This window comes from Bombina bombina, chromosome 1 (assembly GCF_027579735.1).
Source record: "Bombina bombina isolate aBomBom1 chromosome 1, aBomBom1.pri, whole genome shotgun sequence".
Taxonomy (NCBI): Eukaryota; Metazoa; Chordata; class Amphibia; order Anura; family Bombinatoridae; genus Bombina; species Bombina bombina.
The window spans coordinates 1,310,633,592-1,310,640,448 of record NC_069499.1 but is presented as its reverse complement, the minus strand read 5'-3'; the positions used below and the strand labels follow the sequence as shown (position 1 = coordinate 1,310,640,448).

The 6,857-nt window shown below is 37.4% G+C and overlaps 1 pseudogene; it reads left to right on the top strand.

The window, feature by feature from the left end:
* Positions 1–3,552: 3,552 nt before the first annotated feature.
* On the top strand, positions 3,553–3,671 carry LOC128646156 (uncharacterized; annotated as a pseudogene).
* Positions 3,672–6,857: the final 3,186 nt, after the last annotated feature.

Below are 6,857 nucleotides of genomic sequence, written 5' to 3'. Positions count from 1 at the left end.
GTCACAAACCTGTAAGAAATTGGGCATTTCTTACAGGTTTATCTAATATACACCAATGCCCCGTTACCTAGTATCATCTGATACCATGACAACCTATTGTTTATACACAGCATTGTCCAATTGCACACCAGGTAAGTCACCAGAACCCGGCGGGATGACGTCACCTCCACTTCCGGTTCCGGAACGGCGTTTTCCTGCGGGTACCGGCGGCCGATCCACACAACACATATAGAGCACTATCTGGTGAGTACACTTGTTTGATATTTTTCTGTCTGATAACGGGGTCACTCCCCAAAAACGTTTACAGCATTTTTTGAATAAACACATTTTTTCTAATGGTGAGTGCTCTATTTGGATATATATATATTTAAAAAATAAAAATAAAATTTTCTTCTATGTGAAGGACATAGAAATGTAAAGTATTCCTAATGCACCTTGAACTTTAGCGCAGTTGATCTAGTGATAACGTATAAGGCTTTTTTTCTGCACCCCACTTCTATGGGGAGGAGTTAGCAAGGTCGCAATATCCAAAGTTCTGGAGTTAGCGCACTTGAGTCTGTTGCTCGCATGTTAACTTTTTACTTTTTACGTGTAATACGCGTGCTAATCCATCCTTGCAAATGTTTTACTCTAGGCAAGATATGATGATAAATGACAAAGCCAGGTCTATAAAGCAAACTCAGGGCTTAGGCAGAAACTCTACCGGTAATGTCCCCACTGTAATCAAAATTAAATGTTAGATTTATAGTTAACAATGAAAATATAAACAAAAATCCCTATGAGTAATAGTTACGTCTGAAAGAGAAAAGAGATGGAGAGAGAGAGAGAAAGTAAGTGAGAGAGTGGGAGATGGAAGGAGAAAGAGAGAGAGGGGGAGAGAGAGGGGAGGGGAAAGATAAAGGGGTAGGGAGAGAGTAGGAAGAGAGAGATATGTAGGAATGGAGAGGGAGGGAGAGAGAGGCAGATGGGGTATGGAGGGAGCGGGGAGAGAGAGAGAGAGAGGGAGGGAGGGAGAGAGTGGGAAAGAGAGAGAGATGGAGAAGACAGAGGGAAAGAGAGAGAGATATAGAGAGAAGGAGGGAGGGGAAGGAGAGAGAGAGGGTTAGAGAGAGGGAGGGAGAGAGAGGAAGGGAGAGAGTGAGGGAGGAACAGAGTGGACAGAGAGGAATGGAGAGAACACAGAAGAGGAGGGTTAGAGAGAGAGAGAGGGGACACAGAGTGTGGAGAGAAGACATGGGGTAATAGACACAAAAGGGTGAGAAGATACATACATCTGAGAGTGCAAGTCTAGAGGTCAGCTATATGGAGATACACTGCTGCTCTCCATGTCTTAAATCCACTCTGTAACAGCACTCTACTTTGCCTCTCAGCTCCTCGCTCTCTGTATAAATTACTGGGAGCTTGCTGAACACATCTGGGTAGTCAGTGCAAGGATCATGAATGTGCAGGTACCAATCACCAACTAGCTCCCAGTAGTGTATTGCTGCTCCTGAGCGTACCTAAGTATGCTCTTCAACAAAGGATACCAAGAGAAAGAAGCAAATGTATTTTAACAGCCCTGATATCCAAATAGTTCTCATTTGCCACATAAGGCACCAGGCAGATTTTCAATATGATAAAGAGTAAACCTATAAGTACCTCTATCTCCCATCATAAGCACACACAGACGGCCATAAGACCCTCTTTTAGGAATAGATGTAACCTCTTTTTAGTGAGAGGTCTCATGGTCCTGCCATTGATAGTGCCATAAATATTTTGAGTTACTTGTTAAATTATTTATAGTACGGTCCATTCCTTTTTTTAGGTGCACAATATACTTGTGAATAAATGTGGGATTTTTTATGTTTGACATGTAATTAAGTTTCCTTAATCTCCCTCTTTCCTTCTTTCTATATCTCACACAACTAGACTAACTATTACTCTGCATCTCTATCCTTTAATAGGACTTAACACTTTTTATGTCTTTGACTTTGTTCATGTTTCCTCCTACCCAGATGCACTGCCAGTCAGACAAACACTCACATTGTACTCTGTTTCAGTAATTTGCTAACAGAAGGGGCCTCATTTATCATAATGCAAGTGGACAAGTTTCCTACCAAGGTAACCTATCCACCCACATTTGGGGCTATCAAAGCAGCATCCTCCACTTGAATTTATTGTTGCACAAGTGTTTACGTATATATGTATACAACTTTTATATAAATATATATTCATAGATAAGTAGGCTATGAATAAAACAACTGATATATAGATCTACATTCACTTACCATCAACTTTGTCAAATTCAAATGGTAATCAGTCTACATCTCCTTGCTTTCTCCCACTCCCTCTACCTATGGACAGATAATGTTCTCAGCATACTGAAATACCTTTTTCCTTTGCCCTGTTCTTCACCTTCCTCCCTTACCTTTCTATAGGAAAACCAGGGTTTGCTTTTCTAACTGTACTTTATTTTGAAATTGTTTTTATTAAGATTTTTACAATAATAACATACAGAGGCATATGCAATCAACATATCAATATTGTCATCAAATTGCTAATTGTGCTGTTGCTGCCTTACATTCATTATAAACGCTTCAATAAAGTTTTCTTTAAACTAGTGTCCATTGTCTTCTCGTTTTCTTATTATTAAAGTTTAAGCATGAAAGGTGTAATCAAGAATAATGATGAAAGAAAAGAAATCAACAAGTAATAATTAGATGAGTTGATAGGCCCCGGCTCTCCGCTATGGTCATGAACCATCAATGTGTCGACACTAAGAAATCTTGCCCCCTCCTCTCACTCTTGCTCCGTTATACATAATGAATGGTTAACACTGTGTAATGAAATTATCTTTAGTGTTTAAGGTTTCCACTGCCATACTTGGCATGTTATAGTGGTGTATTATCTTCATTTCAATAAATGTAAAGCTAGGGGGTTTAGTTTTCCTAACAATTGTGCATATAGTCATGACTAATTTTTTATTTCTTTTTGGGATATGTGGTGTCGGAAAGTGTAGTAACGCTTGTTCAGGTGTAAGTGTGACCTGTTTTTGGAGGATAGAGCTTAAGAGAACAGATGTCTGATCCCAAAACTCTCTAATTTTGTTGCAATGCCACCATATGTTCATATACGAACCTCTCTCGCCACAACCTCTATAACATAGCTGTTGAGATAGGCCTTCAGGTCTTCCGAATCAAGTTGGGTGAAGGTACCACGTAAAAGCCACCTTAAGGTAATTTTCCTTGAGTACTGCATTATATGAAAATGAAAGGAAAAGTGAGTTCTAACTGTACATACGGTGCTCGAGAGAAATCTGACAGTGTGACCGGTAGTTAGGCAAATGCTAAGGTACTTGGAGGTTGGAATTGGTAGGCCCGGCGTTAGTTCCGGTTAGTTTTGTTAGCAATGACAGGAGGCGGCTGAGAGGCCGTAGTTTTAGAAATAGCAGGTCATTTATTAGGTAAATAATTAATGTTTATTTAATGTTAGAAGGGTGATAGCTAGATAAGGCCATGTCTGTTCAGGAGGTGAACGGAAATGGGTGGCAAGGCAGAATGTCATGTTAAATACGTCTACCTCCACACTGCCTTGAATGCACCAGATCCCGTCTGATCTCGGAAGTTAAGCAGGACCAGGCCTGGTCAGTACCTGGATGGGAGACCGCCTGGGAACACCAGGTGCGGTATGCTTAAGAAAAAAATAAAAGATGTCTTGAAAAAGGCCCATCAGAGGGCCGAAGCGCGTAGACGGATAATCGACACACGATTTGTGAGGCTTGCCATATTTCCAGGATATTGCCTATTGGGGTAAGTCTATTTACCAATATTCCACACCCCATAGGCCATTTGTTTAGTGCACTTTTCTTCTTCTTTTCTTCTTTTCTTCTTTTTTTCTTTTAGGAATTGTTTGTACTGATTAGAACTTGGATCAACATACCCTTAGGATTATCAGCGACTCTGGACCCTATCGAGGGACATCAGCAATTGGATTTTAACTGACTTTCACTTCATTTAGGACTTTTTATATTATCATTGATTATTTTTTATTTTTATTTTTATTTTATTTTTAGGTTTGGAATTTTGTATTTGTACATTTGAATTTTTGTATCTTTTAGGATTATTGCCTGATTAGGAAATTGTAATCCATTAGTACTGGGAATTTCATTTAACTATTTCATTACTATATGTTAACAAATTACCGTTGAGAAAGCAAAGGAGCGATACACATTTTTTCATTTTTTCATTTAGGAATCACTTTATATCTTAATCAAAAGCGCAGACTTTTGTGATTTCCAGTTAGGGTACGATTGTCTTATTCCCACTTATCTTTATATTAGAACATACCCGTATTGTTCTATTTAGGATAGAATCACTTTTATATTTTTTGCACAAATTTGTAGCACTTATTCACAAAAAAGTTTCTTTGCCTTGTTCACTGATTTTTTGAATATTTAGATTTTACTGTGTTGTATTAGATCATATTTTTCATATATCAGATCTTATTTTTCACTTTTTGTATATCCAGTCACTGAATAGTCTGTGACCCCAATATCACCTTTACTGCCAACAAGAATTTTTGTTCTTACTAGTAGTGTGTAGGAAACTTAGAAGCCACCTATACTTTAATTTCTCCTTTTAGATTATCAAATCCATACCTATAACTCGTTTATGGCTCCTTAAGGATTGACACCACCTATTGAGATAAGTAGTTCAATTTTGTACTTGTAGCTACACGCTCAGATTTTATATTGTATAGATATTTTTTAGAATGTAATTTTTATTGTATTTTTATATTGTTGTTATTACATATATGTGATGGGTTGGATTGTTTGACAACCCCTACTGATTAAAAACTATCTTAACAGATATCTATTGTACATATATCTTTAAGTTTGTTATCCTGATTACTATTTGATCTTTATTAGCCCTGTGATATACCTTAGCCCTTTGGCGCTCCTATATATATCAAACTATGAAAATGAAAGGACTTTGGCTAAGTTAGAGTTCCAGGTCTTTAAAGGCCAAAATTTATCTAAATCATGTTCCCATTTCTGGATCATTTGTTATTTAACCTCTCTGTAATTGTTATTAAAATAGGATACAATATAGATATTGTACCATGTGTCAGATCTTTAGATAAACATAAAGATTCAAATATTGTGTTTGCCGATGTCTTGGAGAGACCTGTACCTTCCTGTACCCTAGATTTCAATTGTAAATAGTGAAACCATATGTTTTTATCGTTGGGATCAAGAGCATTGTATTGCTCATATGAGATTGCCATCTACCAAGACATTGGCAATTCTATAGAGCCCTTTATTCGCCCATTTCTGCTGTATGAGGTAGTTTATTGAAGTCTGTGGTAGTATCAAAGGCGTTAGTATAGTGTTATAATGAATTAAGGGATATTTAGCAATTAACTTATTCCATAAGAATTTGGTGTGTGAGAACGCTATATGTTTATATATTAGAGGCTGAATATATATTTTTTGTGTCCATAGTAATCTGGTGATCTGGTCTCTGTTGGTAATTGCTGATTCAATTTGTACCCATAGAGGCTTATGTGGGTTGTTGAACCAGTGTAAAGTCCGGGCCATTCATGCAGAATAGTAGTATGAGGCTAAATGTGGTAGGCCTACCCCTCCATCTATTTTATGAGAGCACATAGTTTTCTTGTTAATCCTGGCTCTTTTCCCTTGCCAATTAAAACATAATAAGTCTTTTTGAATAGTATTAAGCTCCGATAATGGTATTGAAACCAGTAAGGACCGGAATAAGTAAAGCAATTTTGTTGGCAGGGTCATTTTAGTTGAAACAATTCTGCCATAAAAAGAAAGCTTGAGTTTTAGCCATTTCATTATTAAATTTATAATATGTGCAAACATAGGGAGATAATTTACTTGGTATAAAGAATAAATATTTGCTGAAAGATATATCCCCAGATATTTAAGCTTTTTCTGAGCCCATTTAAATGAGAAATTAGGTTTAAGAAGTGCTTCGCACTTGTCCTCATTTATTTTATAGCCTGATAAGTGTCCAGTGGTCTAGTTAATGATAATATTATGTCATCCGCAAATAGCGAAACCTTGTATTCCTTTGTCCCTGCTCTGAGTCCAGATATGTCAGGATCGTCTCTGATTTTAACTGCTAACGGTTCGATACATAGCGCAAATAGTGGCGATAATGGGCACCCTTGTCTCGTACCATACTTGATTTGGATAGGCTTGGATTGATATCCCGAGAGTTTGATAAAGGCCAAGGGGGTTGAATATAGAATAGTAAGAGCATCATGAAAAGCTCCAGTGATACCTGTTTTTTTCAGTACGGCAAACATATAGTCCCAGTCGATTCTATCAAACGCCTTCTCTGCATCCAAAGATAGGAACAGAGAAGGCGTTTTTCCGACAGTGGCCACATTAATCAAGTCTATAATCTTACGCGTGTTATCTGGGGCTTCCCTATTTTTATGAACCTTACTTGGTTTGGGTAAATTATAATTATAAATTATAATATAATTATTACCCAAACACAGAAAAAAAACACAGACTTTTTCACTCAACTGCTTCAATTGCCATCTAACGTACTACAGACACATTGCTCTCCCAGAACACAGAAAAAAAAACACAGACTTTTTCACTCAACTGCTTCAATTGCCATCTAACTTACTACAGACGCATTGCTCTCTCAGAACACAGAAAAAAAACACAGACTTTATCACTCAACTGCTTCAATTGCCATTTAACTTACTACAGACACATTGCTCTCTCAGAACACAGAAAAAAACTACAGACTTGTTCACTCAACTGCTTCAATTGCCATCTAACTTACTACAGACACATTGCTTTCTCAGAACACAGAAAAAAAACACAGACTTTT